The sequence below is a fragment of the Microtus pennsylvanicus genome, chromosome 8 (genome assembly GCF_037038515.1).
Source record: "Microtus pennsylvanicus isolate mMicPen1 chromosome 8, mMicPen1.hap1, whole genome shotgun sequence".
Lineage (NCBI taxonomy): Eukaryota > Metazoa > Chordata > Mammalia > Rodentia > Cricetidae > Microtus > Microtus pennsylvanicus.
The window spans coordinates 85,531,950-85,553,772 of record NC_134586.1 but is presented as its reverse complement, the minus strand read 5'-3'; the positions used below and the strand labels follow the sequence as shown (position 1 = coordinate 85,553,772).

Below are 21,823 nucleotides of genomic sequence, written 5' to 3'. Positions count from 1 at the left end.
CTTGCGGTGGTCCTTCGGAGATGGGGCCCTTTCCTGCTCCTTCTCGTGGCCGGAGTGTCATAGGGAGGGCGGAAGCGGAAAGATGATTGGACTTCTCTTTCCCAAACTTTCCACCAGTTTCCTCAGGTGTTGAGAGCAAAAGGGAAGCTCTCTTCATTCAGGATCTTTCAACCCCCGGGCTCTCGGAAGCCTGAGGCCATGGCCCAGCAGCCCAGCCACGCGCCGTGAGTCTGCCGGGTGCGGCCACGGAGCCGGGCGAGCCGGGAGTCATCGCAGGGGGCGGGGGCGGCGGACCGACGATGGACACACCCGCTGGCACTGAGCCGGGGGCCAGGCGCGCTACTGCCGGCGATCCCTGGGGCCCCGGGAGCCGAGCGCTGAGCCGGGCCGGGGGCGCCCCGCCTCCCCCACCCTCCGCCCCCGCCTACTCGGGCGCCCGTGATTGGCTCCGCCCGCCCCTGGCTGCGCGCCGAAGCCCGCCTCCCTCGCAGCTAAAGCAGACGGTACCCGGAGAGGAGCGAGCCAGAAGGGAGCATGGTCCCCGCGCCGCGGCCGCGCCAACCCCCGCGCCGCCGCCGCCGTCGCCGCTGTCTCTGCCACCGCCGATCTAGCCGCAGCTTCAGCCCCGGCCTCGGCTCCGCAGCGCACGTCCGCAGCCCCGGCCATCGCCGAGCCTAAGCTCAGCCCCCGCCCGGAGCCCGAGCCCCGAGCCCGGAGCCAGCCTCAGCCCCGCGGCCGCCGCGGCTGCGGGGAGAGGGCGGGGGCGATGCTGCCGGAGCCGCCGCCGCCGCCGCCGCCTCGATGAGAGCCGCGCCGCACCGCGCATAGCCGCGCAGGCTGACAGGCAGAAAGACTGACTTCCCTCTCCCGGGCATCCTCCCTGGGCTGCCGGGAGGCGGCGGCGGAGGAGGAGGAGGAGGGAAAGGGGGAGAAGGCGGAGAGCAGGAACGCGAGGAGGTGGACCTGGATCCGTTTCTCCCGGCCAGGACGCGAGCGGCCCCAGCTACAGCTACCCGCCGGCGCCGTCCCCTATCCATCAGCCCTCCTGCACCCATCCGCGACCCTGGGCTCTCTGCGCGTCGGGCCGGGACCGGAGCGGCGCGGCCGCAGGTAAGAGCTGGGTCAGGTTGGGGCTCTTAGGATGCGGAGTGGGGGTGTGGGATGATCCTTGGGTCCTGGTAGCTACTGGGCAAGGCAGGACTTGGGAGCGGGGCCCGGAGCCCGGAATGCTGGGCTAGGCTCTGGCAGCAGTGGCGGCTGGAGCTGAAGCCTCCCGCGTCTGGACTCGCAAGCCTGCAGAAACCCTTGCGCCTGCGCTGCTCTGGGGATGAATAAAAGGGGGAAAAAACTTCCTGCCTCCGGGTGTGTTATGCAGGGAATGCCTGGGGGCGGGGAGGGACTGTCGCGGTGGTCAAAGGTACTAGAAGCGAGTATGACAACGGAACCGGGTAGCGCTGGGCCGGGCTGGGCCGTTTGCGTCCCTCTCCTGGCCACCTCCCCCTGCGCGGCCCAGGGCCCCAGCAGTGCTGGGGGCCCAGGAAGCATCGGAGAGCTGGTCCCCAGGGCGGCCGTGTGCCCTGCAGGTTGGGGAGGTGCGCGCCTGTGTGCCAAGGAAAGCTAGATGATGGGTCTGCCCCTCGCGTTCTCAGATCCAGCATTTGAAGACCGGGTTTCTTCACTGGATCCCAAGTAACTTTCGAGGTAGAAGAGCTTGAAAATCATCTGGATGGAACCCACACAGCCCGTGTTGTGACCTCCCGTTCATTCCCTTGACACCTTGTGGTTTCCAGCCGGGGGTTGGAGGTGGGAGGACAGCTTCGGGGATGCAAAGGGCGGGGAGGTGGTGGCGAGTGGGGAGGGGTTGTTTATGTGTGGGATAGTGGACCAGGAGACACGTAGGTAGGAGTGTGGCCGCGCGCCCGGACTGCCACCGGCGGTGCGGGCTGGCCGCGGGCTCACGTTCGGGTCTCCGTGGCCTGGAGCTGGCCGAAAGCAGGAGGGTTATCTGCGGTCGCGCGCGGGTGCTCGCGCTGGGCAGTGTCGGCCCCAGGCCCCAGGGGGGAGAGGCGTGCTCGCTGCAGCCCAGATCGCGGAGCCCAGAGCCCAGTTTCGGTCCGAGCCTGTTCCCGGGGCAGATTCGGTGTGCATCGCCTGGCGAAGGCAGAGACGCACCGCCTGCCTGCGGCTGTTCTCAGAGGAGCGGGCGACTGCAAAGCGTGAGTCTTGGATGCCTGGGTCCGCCTTCTGAGAAGCACGTTCTCTCTCATCGCTGGTCTCTGGAATCGAAAGGCAGCGGCGGTCAGTTGACAGATCTCCTGTAGGTCCCCAGGGATGATGATGAGTGAGGAACAGCCGCTGCTGCCACACGCGCGGTTCTGCGAAGCGTATCCTCTTTCCCTGTGGTGTTTGCGACGCGGTGCGCCTGGGGCGAATCGTGAACGCAGATATTTATGTAGCGTTAGGCGAGACCTCTTCGCCGGAGGGACTAGACGTGGAGGACGCCGGCTGCGGCTGCCGAGAAACTTCCACTCCTCAGCTCTGGGACAATCAGGTTCCTCCGCCGCTGCAATCTCCAGCCCCTCCTCAGCTGAGCAACGCTAGGATTCGGACTCCTCTTGCTGTGATGGATCAGTCCTGGTTACAGCTGTATTTATCCTCATTTCATTCTCTTTAAAGCCATTTGTCTAGTCGCTACAGAGTTTCTCCTCTGCCGAGTGGTCTTACTGCCAACTCAGGCTGGGGAGGGCAGATTTGAGAAATTCTTTCCGTTCGGGATGAATGACAACACATTTAATTAGCTTATCTCATTCCTGACTTTTTAAATTTGAATTAAGGGGGGGAGATGGAGAGCTAACTTTTTAATTATTTTTCACTGGGGCGGGGAGGGGGGCTGAACAACTGTACAGATTGTTCGTCTTGACACTTAGAGAAAACGTATCTGCTAAACACATAATTTAAGGGTTGGTTGTCATGCATGCATTTGACACCCAGTCTGTATGTTCCTACATGTCTAGAGTAGTGGGGTCATAGTGTCTATGGTCCCATATATTGTTCTGGAGTGCATTAGATTTATCACCTTGCTACAGATCAGGAAATCAGTAGCATGTGTGCCCTTAAACCCTATAAGAATTTAATAATGTTTAATTTGGCTTATGGGCTGATGTATTTAGCCATTTTTAATAACTTTTCTACACAAGGATCTTATTAGTCCATTATGAAGAAAAACATTGTCTTTGGTCCAGTCGTCCCATTTCCGCTATAGTTATGGAAATGAATCGGTCTCCAACTTTCATTCGCAAGCAACAATCCAAACGAAATACCTAAGAGTTTTACTGAAATAAAACATCCTATGGTAGCCATGGAAACAAATAGATTAAGGTTTATTGGTTTCTTCTGTATGTGGTGGAGGTAGGGACCTAATGTTGGGTCTCCTCAGTTATGTTTCTAATGAATGGTGGTCACACTCCAAATACTAAGTGTGGGAGATAAGCCACACCAGAATTCAGTTTTGTGAGGGGTTTTATTAGAACAAAGACCACCGAAAAGCCCAAGAGAATGACTTCAGCTAACTGCGGCTCCTCACATCCAGAACGCAAATGCATAAGCCAGTTTTGTTGTGTTGCTTTTTTTTTAAGTAGATGAGAATTGAGTTCGTATTCTTTTAATATTGGAAGACGTATTTTGCTTGTAAGCGATTACTAAGGGAATCATTAAACCCAGCCCCTGTTTCCTGGGAGTAAACATGTTAGACGCGTAGATGCTGGTGTAGATGGAGTGTCACACCTGTTACCAACACTGTCAGTCGAAGGGAGGCAGATCATTAGTCTATTCATATCTTGCCCATTTCAATATTCAGACATTTCCACTGCGATCCACTCCGGCTTTGTTTATTTAATCAACCTTATAAATCTTTGGCATCAATTCCAGTTGTGCCATCTTTCCCCCCTTCCACTTATCGTTTGATTTGGCTGTGGCTCATTCCTAATGGAAAGCATTTTCTGGTCTCCCTTACCTAGTTTCCAAAAGTTTACATGATTCCCAGTAACACAGAGAAGAAAAGGAGTCAATTCAGATGACACCATCAGTGCTGATGTAGTTTTTTTTTTTTAGTATCTCATTTGTTACGTGTGTTTGTGAGTGTGTGTGTTTGTGTGTGTGTGTGTGTGTGTGTGAGAGAGAGAGAGAGAGATAGAGATAGAGAGAGAGAGAGAGAGAGAGAGAGAGAGAGAGAGAGAGAGATTGTTTTTCTTTTTCATCCCACAGGCTTGCTGTAAAGCCTTCTAACTTTATGTTTTATTCTAACAGAACTGACTGAAGTTCCTTCCTACCCTTCTCTCCCTTTCCTCGTCCCTGTTATCCCCTCTCTCCATTCCCCCATCCCCTTTTGTGGTATAAGGATTCTTTTGTGTCTTTAGCTCTATTGGTCTTGAAGAGCCATCAAAGCTGTGTATTAGAGTGGGCTTGTCCTTCTCTAAGATCTTTTCTCTTTCAGTAATGGATAGAGCCAGAAGGTTCCGGAACATCAGAGGATTTTTCCCCCCAAATATAACATTTAGTCATAGTGCCAAGTGTCTCTAGGATCACAGTAACATTGTAAGTCCTCGGAACAGGCGGTTTTACTTCACTGCAAGCGATGATTTTGCTCATCCGCTTTCAACTTTGCTTTCTAATGATGCAATCCCATGCTAATCACAGCCCTGTATATTTCAGCAATATCAAGGCAAGCATTTGCACGCTACTGACTTATTAGGATCGGGCAAAGTAATTGGAACACTTAAGTTCAAAGTCAGAAGGAGAAATGGAATTATAGCCAACCTTATGATTCTATAATCAGTCAACTAAGCGCCTACTTCGGGGTAGGAGGAGGAAGAAACACCACGAATAAGAAATCCAGCCTTTGCCGGCTGTGGATGAGGCCAAACTGGTGCAGTTACAGTGAACGAGGATCAGAGAATGAGACAGACATGCCCCCTTCCCCCACACCTTTTTGGCACTAGGGCACATCTCGTCACAAATGTTTAGAAACTGGGAAGTTATTTCTACTTGATGCAGAAGAGAAATTTTTTTTTATTGCTCACAAAAAAAAACATCTAAGGGCCTCTCCTGGTATGCTTAAACAATTAGGTGGTATGGTTCCTTCAAGATATTTCCCATACGATGGCTTTTACCATAGAAAATCATGATAATAAATTTGATTAATAAATAGAAATATATGTCAAAATTCCTTACTAGAATCTAGGAGCAAAAAAAAAATGCTGAGATCACAGTCATCCTCAAATCAAACTCCAACACTCTTCCTTCAGCGGCTGCATACTTGCTCTCAAGGCCCGGATCAGAACAGCAGGCAGACTCTACCGGTAGGCTTCAAGGAAACTATTTGAAACCAGGAAAACTGAAGCTTCCATTTAGATAGTTGATCACCAGAAGCCGCAGCAGAGTTGCTGCTGGGAACAGCGTCATTGTGCTGGGGCATTCCCACCTTTAGGGTGGGGAGGAGAGCTCCTTCCTTTGAGGCTTAGTAGCTTTTGTGCAATAGAAATGGTTCCGAGATTCCATGCTGCAGCTGCAGAGATGACTCAGACACCTGAAGGAGAACCCTGGAGCACGGGCACACGGGGGATCAGTTTAGGGGGAAAGGACAGCTCTCCAGATGTTAAAGGCTGCCGCTGGCAGCACGGGTGTCTCTTGTTAGCCTTCATGTTAATGAAGTTTTGAAACCCTTCAAGTCGTTGACCAATTTGAGATATATATGTACAAACACATATAGACGTCTGTTTGTCTTTATAGACACAAATGTATACTTTGCCACTTGATAAAATTATGGTTTAAAACGTTAACACAGCATTTCCCAGCATCACAGCTTTTACGTGAACAGAATAGGGGTACTCCTACTCACATTGCTCAGCAATGGGTCACGGAAACTTCTCCACCTGTATGGTTTGGAAATCCTTTGCCCCTTAAACGCGGATGTTTATTCTCTTCTCCCTCTGCTGGGCAGTCACCATTCTATTTTGGGTTTCTATCAACCTGACCATCTCAGGGACTGCATGTCGATGAACTAAAACACGTATCATTTCATAACTGGCTTATTCCACTTAGCATCCTACGGTCAGGATTTCATCCTCGCAGCCTCGTATGTCAGTTTTCTTCCTTTTGAAGACCGATTAGTATTCCGTCAGGCGTGTGCCTATTTTGTTTGTCTGTTGGTGAGTGTCTGGGTCATTTCCACCTCTTGGCTACTGTGAGGAATGCTGCAGTAGATGTGATTGTGTAGATACCTTCTGAAACGAGGCTTTTCACTCTTTGACGGCATATCCCTAGAAATAAGACCACTGCATTCTGCCGCGTTAGCCCGAACAAACGCAGGACGCTGGTTTTAAGACCTTGGTAGGAATGCAGTCGGTCGAAACAGTGTCAGCTATCAAATGCAGCAGGTATTACTGACATTTGATTTTCCTATTTGATGTGTGCATTCCCTCGAAAGTCTCCCCAGTCTCTCCTGCTTTGCTTTGGGTGGGGTGGGGGACTGAATTCCGGTGACAGTACAGAGTGGTTGGATGTAATGACGTCATGTAGGAGTTGAAGTCCAGTCTTTGTGCAACCTTGGGCATACCCTTTGTCTCACAAGGCCTTTGTTCCTGAAAATGGAAGGGAAAACATTAGCCGTCCAGGGCTAGAAGAAGGGACGCCCTTGGGCTGGTGAGATGGCTTAATGGGCAAAGGCATCTGCTGTGAAGCCCACATGGTGGAAGGAGAGCCCTGACTCCTGCTGCCAGTCGCTCACCCCTCCCAAAAGCATGCCACGGCAGTGCATACATGCAAAATTAATATTATTTAAAGATTCACACAAAAAATTAACTTAAATTCTTTTTTTTTTCCAAACTGAAGGAACCCCGTTCAAATCTTTCCCACAGAGGGACTCTCCACGTAGCAAAGCTCTGGAACATGGCCATTCAGAGAGGTGACCGCAGGTCATGGGGTCAATAAGAGGAGTAGACACTGAGCCCTCCAGACATTAACCCTAGGTATTTTAATAAGTCAGTGCATGTGTGTACGCTGCAGTCTGGGACCCTCATATGCTGATGTGAGTTCCAAGAAGCGCACGATGGTTTGCCTCACGATTCCAACAGTTCAAAATACCCTCTGTGGATTTGATGCTATGAACATTTAATTCCATTTTTAGTATCATAATTTTAGCGTTGTCGTGGATTTCAGAGGTCAGCTAATCTACCTATTATTCAATCAGCAAACCTTTCTCAAGCCCCAATAATCAAATAATAATAGCTTCTGGTTATGGCTGCCCACCATATTTTAGTTTTTTTACATACATTACAGTTTTATACACACATTATTGTTAATCCTTGTATCAAACCCACGAAGTAGGGATTACACACACTCTACAAACAATGATGGAGCGCGGAGGTAAGCAACTGGCCTATACCTACAGGCCCAGCCATGCCTAGCCACATCACTGCTGAGCTCAAACACAGAACCTTCAGCTACAGATTCTCACACAAGTGTGTGTGTGGTGCTGAGGGTGGAATCCAGGGCTTCATGCAAACTAGGTAAACACTCTATCAACTAAAGCACATCCCCGCCCTGTGTGCATTTGTGATAGTACACACAGGGCTTAGTGTATTTGTACCAGTTTGTATGAGGAGGTACCTCATTATCTATGGTAATTAACCCCCTTGGTTTTTTCACCCAGGGTCTCCCTATGTAGCCTTGACTAGCATAGAACTGGCTGGCCTTGAACTCACAGAGATTCTCCTGCCTCTGTCTCGTGAGTACTGGGATTAAAGGCCTGGAGCACCATGCCTCACTCTTGCCAATCAATATTTTATGTAAGTCATAACGTTAGAAGGAGCATGAGTTTAAGACTGTTTGCTGTGAGATGTTTTACTCTTTTGGATTTTGGGGAAACCCACCACCCTGCTCCCAAATAAATCACGTGGACACTTGTTAGTGCTTATAAATGCCTGGCCTTAGCTTGGCTTTTTTCTAGCCAGCTTTCCTTAACTTAAATTATCCCAAATTATCATTTGCCTCTGGACTTTTTCCTTTTCATACTTCCATAGCTGACTTATATATCACTCTTACTCTGTGGCTGGGTAGCTGCCCCTGGAGTCCTCCTCTCCTTGTTTTCTTGCTCTTTTCCTCCCAGATTTCTCCTCCTATTTATACTCTCTGCCTGTCAGCCCCACCTATTCTTTCTTCTGCCTTGCTATTGGCCGTTCAGCTCTTTATTAGACCATCAGGTGCTTTAGACAGGCAAAGAATCACTGCTTCACAGAGTTAAACAAATGCAATGTAAACAAAAGCAGCACATCTTTAAACAAATGTTCCAGAACATAAACATATAGAACACACCTTAAAATAATGGTCTACGACTGTTGCCCTGGTCTAGCCAACATTCTCTGTTGGGCTTGTTTTGGACCAGTCTACCCGCTTCCGTTTATTCCTAGAAGACAAAGGAGAACAATTCATAGGCTTGAATGGTACCTGTTTCCATAGTGAGTCTGTGTAAAATAAAATAGCCCCCAAGACAAAAGCAACATAGAGAGAACCAAGTATACACTTTGTCCTACTTAGACCTAGAAAAGGCTAACTGGACTTACCCCAGCTTTAATATCAGGGGTAGCACAGTGTCTGATATTAAATTCCTCAGTGAAAATGTGTGTGTTTTAACCCTGGGAAGGTATCGGGTAATAAATATAAAAGCATACATTTTCGGTTGTCTTTTCACTCATTGACTGTGGAGTTACACATTCGGAGTTTGTCATTGTGTGGAATTTTAGATGCTATATTTGGGCCTAAATCTATTAAATATGCTTGTTGATGAATTCTAAGTAATCTAAATGGAATCTGGGAGGATTTATGACTTGAGACTTTGAAGACTAATTTTCTCTTGGAACTACATCATCCCAGTGATAACTGGGTATCTGGGACTTCAGAGAGCCGACACAGAATCTCGTCTTTCATAACGGCCTCACTTGTCAAGCATCCTCCCCGTGCAGATTTTAAAAGTTGTTGTGTTTCATAAACAGCATTGTTTTTTTAAAGAAAAATGAAAGCACTACAAATTGCAGAAACAGAAACCACGGGAGAAAGGTAGTAGTTTGCCGTCTGCCTCTCTTCCGGCCTTAGTCTTTGGATTAGTCCTCTGTGAGACAGGAAAGGGCGGGTGCAGAGCCTCCAGCACACACCGCAGCTTTGTCTCTGTTGTGTTTGCAGGATTCCCACTCAGGTACATCCAGCCTCACCGGGAGAGGGACATTCATTTCAGACCTGAGGCCAAGCCTGTGAGGAAGCCGTAACACAGGCAGTGCTGGGGCAGGGCGGCCACTGCAGTAGCTGGCCACCTCTGGGCTGGCCACCAAGCCTCTCCTGTATTCTTCTCCAGGCAGTGCGCCTTCCCTGCTTCCCTCCCTTCTCTGTGTATAGAAGGGAGATCAAGGGGCTTTTTAACCGTGAAGGCATCCACGTTTGAGAAAAAGGGTGCAGAGACAACCAGACGTGAAGGTGCTGCAGCTGTTTTCTGAGAAACCAATGCCAGTCCCAGACTTCAGCTGGACGAGAGACTTAACAGCTTCGTTTTTGGTCACTTACTAACATTAACAAGTGTCCAGGAAGAGTGAAGCTTGGGTTTGAGAAAAGTGAGACAATTTTATCTTTCTCTTTCTCTGTTCAGCTAACTCTTCCAGCTGGAGTCACTGGCTTCTGAATCACAATGGCCATTACACCCAGCTGCTGAGGGAACCTTACTGATGATGTGTTTGGTACCTTGAGCACAGAGCAATTCCTGCTTACAGCGAGGCGCCTTTAATGAATCCTCCTTGTCTTGTGGTACCTCATCCTCTTGTTTACCCTGTGCTGTGGGTAAGGTCATTCCCATTTTGTGGATGAGTTATGCCCAAGGTCAGATCAAGTATGGGAGGTGGGTTTGAGATACCCAACCGTGTCATCTACACAACTGCCTGCCCATGGAGAAGGGACAAGGCCAGTCTGCCTTCTAAAAGGACTACAAATGGCCTGTTGTATAATAAGAATCCTCCATGTTTAACCACACTCTTGCTAATTACCACAGGTGACACTGTGAGAAGCTGAGGTCCAGTTAATTTTCTCTTCAAGGGGGAAATAAACTCAAAGAAACAGAGCTACTTTTGTAATTTCAAATGCCTTCACACATTACCTTATTACCCTTATCTTTTGAATTGAGCAAAAGTTTGCTTGTGGGTCTGCATCTGAGGCTCAGGTCTGCCTGGTGCCTTTGGTGCCTTTCCGTTGAGGTCAGAGGCCCCTGGGGTGCTCACCTGAATATCCGAGGACTGAACATTTTAGGATTAACGAATTCTTATTTGCAAAGCACTTATTACAGCACCGGCATATACCAAGTCCTGGAAACAAGCTGTTCTTTCTGGGTAGATAGTGTTCGTGGTCCTAAAGGGACAAAGGAGAGCCTTTGTCATTAGATTCAGGCCTGGCCTGGCACGTCTTGATATTTACCGGTCAGCTACACTGTAGAATTTCTGGTCTACTTAGAAACTGAGAGATGTTCCAGGGAGGAGATTTGGCTCGTGAATGCAATGTTGCCCTGACCCCCGGGGTCCATTCAGCTGCTATCATTGCTCCGTCTCTCCAAGCCAGTGGAAAGGTGTCGGCAATGGTGGCTTTCCAAATAGTTGGTGCCAAGGTAAATTGAGAGTGAGCTATTAGAGACCAGGATTGCATTTAACATTGCTTTGGTGGCCAAGAACTCAGTCAATGGCTCCTCTCACTGAAGAGGCAGAGAGCAATTGGAGCAACACGAAACTCACTTCAACTGAGTTGTGGATAGTGTTCTAGCTGTGCATAGTAGGACCACATTCACATTTGTTTGATTTTCTAACTTCAGGGGATCAAACATAGTAGGCACTGAGCCACATCCCTAACGCCACGTATCAGTTCTTAACAGATCGGAAATAATAACAAACCAAAATCTACAGGAGGTGGCTCGGTAGATAGGAAAGCTTGCTGTACAAATAGGAGGACGTGCGTTTAGGTCCTCGGTACTCTTGCCAAAAGCTGTGTGTTGCCATATGTGCCCCAGTGCTGGAGAAGGGTTGGAGAGGGGACAGCTGCTAATCTAGCTAAAGATGGCAAGCTCCTGGATCAGTGAGAGACTCTGGCTCCAGGGATAAGACAGAGATCGGGTAGAGGAGGACATGAATACTGCCCCATACACACAGTGAACACATCAAACACACCCCCATATACACAGTGAATACATGAAACACACACCCATACACACAGTGAACACATCAAACATACCCCCATATACATAGTTGATGGGGGAGAGTCTTCTGGCTTGTGTTAATTTCATTGGTTAAATAAAGAGACTGCCTTGGCCCTTAAATAGGACATAAAATTAGGTAGGCGGAGTAAACAGAACAGAATGCTGGGAAAAAGAAGCTGAGTCAAGGAGTCGCCATGATTCTCCCACTCCAGACAGACGCAGGTTAAGATCTTTCCTGGTAAGCCACCTAGTGGGCTGCACAGATTATTAGAAATGGGTTAGCTCAATATGTAAGAGCTAGCTAATAAGAGGCTGGAACTAATGGGCCAGACAGTGTTTAAAAGAATACAGCTTCCATGTAATTATTTCGGAACATAAGCCATGTGGGCGGCCAGGTGCCAGGGACACAGCCCCGCAGCTCCCACAACACATAGTGAACATATCAAACACACCCCCATACACACAGTGAACACATGAAACACACCCCCATACACACAGTGAACACATGAAACACCCCCATACACACAGTGAACACATGAAACACACCGCCATACACACAGTGAACATATCAAACACACCCCCATACACACAGTGAACACATGAAACACACCCCCATATACACAGTGAACACATGAAATACACCCCCATACACACAGTGAACACATGAAACACACCCCCATACACACAGTGAACACATGAAACACACCCCCATACACACAGTGAACACATGAAACACACCCCCATACACACAGTGAACACATCAAACATACCCCCATACACACAGTGAACACATGAAACACACCCCCATACACACAGTGAACACATGAAACACCCCCATACACACAGTGAACACATGAAACACCCCCATACACACAGTGAACACATGAAACACACCCCCATACACATAGTGAACACATGAAACACACCCCCATACACACAGTGAATGCATCAAACATACCCCCATACACACAGTGAACATATCAAACACACCCCCATACACACAGTGAATGCATCAAACATACCCCTATACACAGTGAATACATCAAACATACCCCTATACACACAGTGAACACATGAAACAAAATGCGTGGAACAAAAAAGAAACACAGCACGCACATGCACACACACACACACACACACACACACACACACACATTCAAAAAAATTAAAGAGAAGCCAGGCAGTGGTGGCACATACCTTCAATCCCAACACTAGGGAGGCAGAGGCAGGTGGACCTCTGAGTTCGAGGCCAGCCTGGTCTACAGAGCAAGTTCCAAGACAGCCAGGGCTGTCTCAAAGAAACAAACAAACAAGAAAAAAATTAAAGAGGCCAGAAAAGTGGCTGATCAATGAAGAGAACAGGTTGTTCTTCCAGAGAACACAGGCTCAGTTCTCAGCATCCACATAGTGACTCACAACTGTCCATAACTCCAGGACCAGGGCATGCAACACGTTCTTCTGGCCCCTGAGTCCACCAAACATATACGAGGTACCCAGGTATGCATGCAGACAAAACGCCCATACACATAAAAACGAATACATTTTCTAAATAAATTTTAAAAATTAAAATAAAAAAACTCCCGCCACCCCTGATTATCACAGTTAGGGGCAGAGAACAGCATAAAAATCTAGATACGGTTGTTTTGTCAAAGCATGGGCAGGATTTTAGAACACTCGGGGCTTGGAATCCCTTATTATCAAAGCTAGGTTTTCCACCACTGGGGTAACAGGTGGGCTAACTTCTGCCTTGGCCACGAGTGCTCAATTTAGCAGGGCAGCTGCCTGCTGTCTCCTGCCCAGCGCGTGATTAGCATTTCTGGTAACTGCGAGGAGGTTGTGTGCTCGGCCTTCACATGCGTGCCCATTGGTTTCTTTACTATGACCCTGAAGATCCTAGCCCAGGTGGTTTGTAATATACCCACCCACTTTCACACAGAGGCCAATTTGTTAAAATGCCTTGCCTTGAACCCTTGGTATAAGGAGGGCTTATTTGTCATTGAATTTGCTGCATTGGAGGGATAGAAAGAAATGGATGCTGACCTCACTCAGAGAGTGAGGTTTTCTGAGCAAAAGTCGAGGGCCGTGGAATGTGGGTGCAAGGACCGCGTTTAGAAGCCATGTTCGTTAGACCAGGAGGCCGTAAGCAGCATCATAGCCAGCCTGTCCTTTAAGTGAAGAGCCTTCTGCGAGTGGAATGTTATAATCTATTTGGTTCATGCTGTTCCAGCCAGCTTTAATCATCAAAACTGGAAAAATATTCCAACTGTGAAAGGAGCATAGCTCTTGCTGAAGCCTCGATGTGCCACAGGGACACGCCAGAGCCACCAGTCCACGCAGCATGCTGTCGAAGGGAGTGTGGGGATCTCTTCGTGCCGTGTGAGGCAGTTGGCTTTTTCCACAGTGAAATGGCACAAAGACCTAACGGTTCCTCTTCCCCCAGAGGAGAAAAAAAATGATTTTCCTGGAAACCATGTTTGAAGAAGTCACTTTTTTTTTCTCTGTATGATCTCTGCCTCTCTTATGACAGGGAAAGGCATTTCCTCACCCGCCCCATGTGTCTGACAAGGTCTGCTTAAGCAGCCCTGGTTTAGAGGTCAGATGGGACAGAAGACAGAGCTCCCTAGAGAGAAAAGATTTGGCTTGTGAGACTGGCAGGCACCACGGACTGGGATACAGAAAAGAGGAAGAAGGCAGACCAGTGTCCCCAAAGCAGCCCTCACTGCAGTCTGGCTAAGATAAAGATGCATCAGCTCCAGACTGACTGTGAGCTGTGTTTTCAAACAAGGGTTGCAGCCCTGGTTCTAGCTAAGGTGATGGACTCCTTGTTTCTTGGCTGTTAGTCCTGGTAGGTTCTCTTCCCGGCTCATGAGAGACGCTGGTGGGCTCTCCTTCCAATCCATGAGAGACCCTGATGAGTTCTCCTTCCAATCCAGGAGAGACCCTGGTGGGCTCTCCTTTCTAGCTCACAGAGACCCTGGTGAGCTCTCCTTCCAAGCCATGAGACCCCAGGGCATTCCAAAGCCTTGGCCCTGCTCTGGCTCCCACTAGAGAATTTAAAGCTGGCTTTAGAAATCCTAAGGGAGGCTTCAGGGGTGGGTGGGCACTCAGTGAACTGCAAAGTCACAATTCAAGGGCTTGTTGTTTTTATTCTTGGTTTGCCTCCCAGAATTCCTGGTCTCCAGACACTTCCTTTTTTCTTGTACTATCTAGAGTAGACACCTGGCCACTTGGTTCTCCTCGGGGCTGGGAAACAGGGAAAGCTGTTCACCTCGTTATCTTGTTTCTCTGCAAGATGTGACCCATGTGTGCTCTGGGACCAAGAACGGGGAGAAGGAGTGTGAACAGACGATTGTCAGGTAGAGATTGGACATGTGGCAGGAGGGAGGGCAGGATTCTGTTCTCAGGACTTCCTGGTTACAAAGAAAACTGTTTTGACCCAACGACAACGTGATTAAAGGATGTCCTAAAGATGTGAGTGCGTATTCCTCCAGAGAAGATAGGTCAGCGTCCACTCGGTACACAAAATTATATTCTGACATTTCAATGATGAGGGAAATGCAAGCCAGAAGCACCGTGAGATGTCACTTGGTAGACTTTAAGATGGCTGTTATCAAACAAGCAGAACCAGAACTTACCAAGGGTCAGGAAGGATGTGGAGAAATGGCAAGCTTCAGGCAACTGCTGGTCCAAATGCATAATGGGGCAACCACTGTGGAAAATACCATGGTTTCTAAACCTAGAATTACCCTCTGATCTAGCGGTTCCACTTCCGAGCATGTACCACACAGAAGTGAGAGCTGAGGCGGGCCTGTGGTCCCACACACCAGGGTGGCTCATAGCCGCAGAAGCATCTGTGATTCCCAAAGGCAGAAGTAAGACATGCCCATCAGTGGATAAATGGACCAACAGGATGCTGGACCTGCATAGAGACGAATAGCATCCAGGCTTAGGAGGGAAGGAAATTCTCTCACATGTGTGAAATGCAGGGGCATTGTGATTGGAATACCAGTCCCCAAAGGACAAATGCTCTGTGGGTCCACTCGTATGAGGTACGTAAATTAGCCAGGTACGCAGAAGAGGGACAGAAGGGTAGCAGTCAGGAAGCTGCTCTTTAATGGATTTACAGTTTCTGTCTGGAAAAAAAAAAGAATGTGTGTGGAGAAGGCTAGTAGTGATCCTCACCCAGCAAGATGAGTGTACTTAAGACCACAGAACTGTACATTTCAAAACGGCTGAAATCCTAGATCTTTTTGTTTTTGTTTTGTGCTTTATTGTGATTTAAAAAAAAACAGGTTTCCAAATATTCCCAACTGATTCTTTTTAAACTAAGATTTATTTTTTATTTTATTTTATGTGCATGCATGTTCTGTCTGCATGCGTAACTGCACCACCTGCATGCAGTACCTAAGGAGGCCCAAAGAAGGTGTTTGTTCTTCCAGGACCCGATTTGACAAACGTTCATGAGCTGGAAATCAAACCCAGCTCATCGGAAGAGCAGCGATGCTTTTAACCACTGAGCCGTGTCTCCAACTGATCCCCAAGTTGACTCTAATTGCGTTATTTTCAGAATTCATCTTGGGGAGAAATAAGTTCAAGAGTTCAACAACATTTATGTGGTAGTTGCTGTATACCTCATTGCAATACTGTGCTGGACATGTATTCATTTGATTTATTCTGTAACAGTCGAGGCAATATAATGAAATCCATAGATCTGAATGTTCATTACACCGAGTTTCAGTAATTGCAGATGCCTACGTGATCATCATTCAAAACAATAAAAGGTTCTCACCACCCCGTCAGTTCTCCTGTGCCCTTTCGCTTCAATCCTTCCTGGTCCAACCACTTTCTTATTTGGCTTAAGGAGTCTGGCTGCCTGCTCAGGAGTAAAGACATTTTGTCAGTTTTTCTCTTTAGAAGGATGGCAAGCAGAGGACCAGACACTTGTGCGTGACTCCTGAGACGTCAGCCCTCCAGGATGCTGAAGCACACTCAGGAGGCTAGCACACTTGGTGACTGCACTGGAGATACTGACTTGGGGGATGGTCTCACAGGTTGACATCTCTGAACTGTAACGTCATTGCTGAGGAAGGTGGCCTCTAGCTTACTGCCTGAAATGACTCACCTCCCCTGCTCCGCCCCCTTTCCTGCTAGCCTGTCTGCCTGCTAGGGTCCTGTTCACCCTTGTAGGCTGGTAGGGACTCCCTGATACAGGTGGCTGCTTCCCAGGAAGGAAGGAAAGTTTGTGCTGGCCTGCCTTGTGCTCCTGGGGTAAATGGCGGCCTCATCTTTTGTATATAATCCATCTCTGGTTGATGTTCCTCGAAAGATCTAGGCCAATGTCTGCCTAGTACAGTTTGGATAACGTGAAGCAGAGAAAAGGCTGCCATGTCTAAGATGGGCTAGGCGAAGCCAGTACCATTCCCAACAAGCTGACAAGCAGAAGAGCCAGTGAACAGCCAGGGACCATATCCCGAGCTCCTAGCCCGGCTCGCAGTTGTCCTGGGTGGTAAACGGCAAACCCAGGGAATTTTCTCTCTGACCATGCTAGCTGTCGTCACATGCAAATAAGGATGGTTTCTTAAAAAGTGTGACTCAATAAGGGATCCCATCAGCAGGGTGTGAAATGACTCTGCCTCTGAATCCGACCCAGGAAAGGCAATTTGGTGCATTTTCCCACAGGCTGGCTAAGAGTCCTTCAGGACGCCAACCTGAGGTTATGAGGTCCTCGGAGTCGCTGGTGACACCAGCCTGTCTTTGGCTCTCCACATTGCCATCCTGTCTCTCCTTTTGAGTTCATGTCTTCCTTGCACCCACAAGTATACTGTTCTGCCTGGTCATGGAGCATAAAGTCTGGCTTACCATGGGAAGAGCATGCTCTTTTTCGGGCATTTGGATGCAGAGGTGAGGTGTTAAAGGAGCATGAATTTTTTATTCTCTCTAAGGACCCTAGGAAAAATATAAAGCACTTCTTTGAAAATTGAGAATGAAGCTTTTTAACGTGACTTTATCCTGTGTTTGGCTGAAAGAATCGTTTTTAACTATGACGAAAACATGGTTAATTAGAAGAAATCAGAAACACAGTTATGGTGAAACTGAACCACACACACCCCACAGGAAGCTGGAAATACAGTATAATGCTAACAGAGACATCTCCCTACTTTGGAATTTCCCAATTATTAAAATAATTCTCATATTTTTATACTAAAAATTTTACCTAGTTCCAGAGTGAAATATTGCTGTAGGAGTAAAGGTTAATATTGTCACTTTGTCACCTCTCTGCCCTCACAGTGAGCAGTAGGCATTTGGGTGCAGGTCCCTATTACTACTAATAGAAACAGGGGGATGCTAGCTCAGAACATAGGAGAAAAAAATTAAACCACCAGTATTTTTTAAGGGAGGGACCAGTCAGCTTCATATAACCCCTCATCAAATATGTTTGTCACAGCGATCGTAGACTCCCCTTAAAAATTAATTCTCCGGGGTTCTTTTCCACATGGGGGCTCTTAAAAGAGTCAGGTTTGTTGACCGTCTTAACGGTAGCGAAGCAGGCTTCAACCTCAGGCGCTTGCCTCTCACCAGGCAGTGTTCTCAAATAACTGTGCCCCCAAGTGGTCGCACAGACCTGTAAATAATATCCAGCAAGAAAAGGCTGTAGTTAACCAGGTCTTGAATTACAGAATTTTCAATTTAATAACCATAATGAAAATGACAGCACAGTAAAAAGAAAGAAAGGAAGGAGAAAGAGGGAGGAAAAAAAACAAATGTGGTAGGTTTGATGGTTGGTGAGTGTGTGTGTGCGTGTGCGTGCGTGCGTGCGTGCGTGTGTGTGTGTGTGTGTGTGTGTGTGTGTGTAAAGATAGTTAAAGAAGGAATTGTCTCAATGTTTTCCTTCCTGTGGCTCCTCATAGAAAGGATGGCTGGTGTGTGCGTGTGTGTGTGTGTCCATGTGCAGGCAGAGCTGGCGAGCAGAGCTGGGGTAGGTATGGGCAAAACCCTCCCTAGAATCAGGAGGCTGCCTGATTTCTTGGGAGCGTCCTCGGTGCCTTTGACAAACTGCTTCTCTGCCGCAATAGCTCCATGATAGTTTCCTTGGCAGTCTGCCAGCGGCTGCGAGCACACCGAGAATTGTGTTTTAATAGAAGGCTTTACCTCTGATACAGATTTAAAATGAGGAAGAAACTTTCTGTTCCCCAGCCGGAGCAAAATGCATTTTTGCTTCTTGTGAAATGCAGGTGATTACAAGCTCATCTTACATAATTTTATTATTTTCAATTGCTGCCTGTCAGTCTCAGGTGATGGGTTCCTGGGAGCAGAAAGGAGGCAGATTCTGGGCGATGATTAGGGGGAGAGAAAAAAGTCACCCAGTCATTATCAAATCGTGAAGAAGTTTAGAAGAGAGAATAATTATCTTTGTGACGACGCGCATCAGCAGAACTTGCTAAGTTAGACACGGCAGACGTGAACAGAGGCTTGTTTAATGGCTTCCCACAAAACGTATCTGCACTTTAACAAAGGGTTGATACTTGAGAATTTAAAAAAAGAAAAAAAATGCAGCTTCAGACCAAGTGAAGGAATTCTCTCGAACAACTACATTTTCAGAGATCTGTGATGCTGTCGAGGTGGTCCACTTGTCACGCCCACAAGAGGGCATTTTCTCATCAACTGCTGGAAGAGAGATTTGTTTATAGAGGAAAGGGGAGAGGCATGGAGGGTAGGGAGAGCGCTAGTCGGAGGGAGGGAGGGGGGCTGGAGAGCAGCACATGACTAAGGCCTGTGTCTGCCTTACTGTGCCCTGCTGTGTGCAAGCCAGTGCTACCAACCGGGAATGCTATTCCGCGTTTATATTCGCTCCTTTTCAATGTCTTCGTCCCACAGCGACTGGGGGCCAAAGGAATCCTTTACAAGAGTTATCTCCAGGCCCAAGATCCCACAGGCTCCTGCGTGGCTGAATGGATCAATGATTTTAGCACTGAATTGGATTTTCTAGTATTATGAGACTCTGGTCAGTGACTAGCCATACAATGAGCCTTCTACATCTCCAGCTTCCAGTTTCTTCTTTATTTATTTAATAAATGTTTATTGAGTATCTACCCCATGTCAATATTAAACCCAACTGGCCTATCTGTATGGAATATACAGTCTCCATAGGGAGACTCGACATAAAAAAACTAAACAGATACTAAATAGAGTGCAATTTAGATAATTGTAAATGTTGCAAGGAAATATAATTGGCAGAAGAAAAAGAATAAAGGTGTGTTGCGTTGAGGAGTTAGACACGCTTCTCTGACAAGTACCAAATATTACAGTTCTGTTTAATTGGCACTAATATTTGATTTGCCAAGGTAATAATTTATTTAAACTTTCCCTTCCCATTCAAAAAAGTTAGCCTTAATATTTATCCTTTTATGGGGCTGTAAACATGAAAAATAAGAGAAGCATCATGTGATTGATTGCCAGGCATCAGTTTGATAAACAATGCTGAAAACCTCCCCTCTGTATCTCATTATTTCGAAACACAGAAGAACAGGGAAGGGTATAAGCCCAGAATTTAGAACAGATAAATTTCGTGTTTTGGAATATTTACTACATTGTCTGGAATTTTCTCCTTTCTCATTTTCTTTGTTACTTCATCCTGGACAGGCAGGCTGTGGTCTGGAGCCAGTATTCAGGTCCACAGGTTCTGCTCATGAGATCCTCTCTGCCATTCCCACCATGGGGATCAGGCCATGCTCAGCAATGGCACTGACTCTGCCAGCCTGCCGTTCACAGCCGCAGCATAGGAGGCTCCAGGGGGATTCAAGGTTGATGAGGAGGTCAACCCATGAGCCACAGTGTCGTAAGAGCCACAGGAGAGAGTTTCTGAAGCCACGAGCCCAAATATCGCTTTGATTTTGGTTTTTAATTAACTCATTTATTTTGTGCTTGGGTGGGCACAGACATGCCATTATGTACATATAGGTCATCTTTCAGGTATGTCAGTTCTCTGCTTCCACTAGCTGGGTACCAAACTTGGGTTGTCAGACTTGGCTGGCCAGTGCCTTTACCTCCGGAACCATCTGTCCAACCCCAAAGCTTTACTTGGAACTTTCTGGTCTGAACAAATCAAGAAGTGCTTCATGGGAGAAGTAAGCCTTGAACTTGGCCTTAAGGGACTGGCAATGATCAGGAAGAGAGGGGTGGGACTTACACGGAGCATGTTTTGGGTGGGACTTACACGGAGCATGTTTTGACACTTCAAGCGTTACCTATTATGTAGAATTTTCAGGTGTGAAGTAATAATCTCTAGCAAACCTATTGTCTGGAGAGAGCTATTATTAGTATATTTCGTTACATTTTCTTCCATCCTTCTGGTTTGCATTTTTAAAACAATTGGTACCATGTTTGCATGCGAATTTTTGCAACTTGCTTTTTAAATTCAATATAAGGTAAATATCCTTCCACCATTTAGTAATTCCTGAGAATCACTGGTGGATAACCAAGGGCTATCTCCCAGGACCTCTGATTGTATGTTGATATGAAGATAACGAGACCAGGCTGTGGAATGGTTGAACGTTAAATGACGTCATGTTTGGATGGAATTCTAGAAATAGAATTATCAAGGTCTGATCTTTTAAAAATTATGTAACTTTCCAATTATAAAAGTAATGTTCTTTAGGGAAAATTTTGACAGAAAAACCAAGCATAATCTTGCCACTTAGAGATAAAAACAATTAACATTTTACAATCTACTGTGCTTCGCCCTCAGCAGAATTGGGGTGAAACTGTGTATCATTTACAACCTGCTTCCCCCTCTACATCTTGTATTGATTTTGCCTTGCCGTCACTCATTCAGAAACCTTATCTTTGAAGACTATATATATATATATATATATATATAAGGAAATATATATTTCCTTATATTTCATTATGCTAATGTACCACGTTTTATTTAATTTCCTATTGTTGGATATTCAGATAATGTGGTTATTTAATGCTATAAAATTTACTTCAAAATATACTGTAATAAGAGAGTGTTGATCCAATATCTGTGGACACTTTGGAGTATCTATTTAGGATCAGTTCTTGGAAACAGCAGTCACCTCTGCAGAGGCGGCATATGCTGATCATCTGTGCTGCACATTGCCCCAGAAAGGCGAGGCTCCTTCACCCTCCCGTAACCATGTGAACACGCGTTTTGCCCCACGCCTGGCTTTTGTAATTTTTAAACTGGAGTCTGTGGGGTGGGTGAGTGATGGGATCTGTGGTCTCACTTTGTACTTCCTTAGTTACCAGCGGGCCGGGGCATTTGTTTCAGCATTTATTGACATTCCTGTCCTTTGCTTTTCTTCTATTTATATTTATCTTTTTCCCCCATTGATTTATAAGAACTCTTTATGCATAAGAGGATATTAACCTTTTGGTGCAACGCTGGGATGTTTCTCTGGTTTGTCATTTGTCTTTAAATTCATTTATGGCTTCTCGGGTGCATTGAAGGCCTGATTTGCTCTGTCCTGTTCATCAGCTCTGTGTGCCTGCTTCTCTTGTTTTTATACTACAAGATTCTTCCCA

General features: G+C 47.0%; 1 protein-coding gene across 4 annotated transcripts in view; it reads left to right on the top strand.

Annotated features, from left to right (window-relative positions):
- Positions 1 to 519: 519 nt before the first annotated feature.
- The window catches only part of Klhl29 (kelch like family member 29), a 304,814-nt gene continuing 283,510 nt past the window's right edge, over positions 520 to 21,823 (top strand). For 2 of the 4 annotated variants that reach the window (XM_075983970.1, XM_075983969.1), the window contains exon 1: positions 520 to 1,110. The gene's annotated coding sequence lies outside the window, so the exon portion shown is untranslated. The remainder of the gene's footprint in view (positions 1,111 to 21,823) is intronic. The other 2 variants (XM_075983972.1, XM_075983968.1) reach the window with 1 other exon arrangement.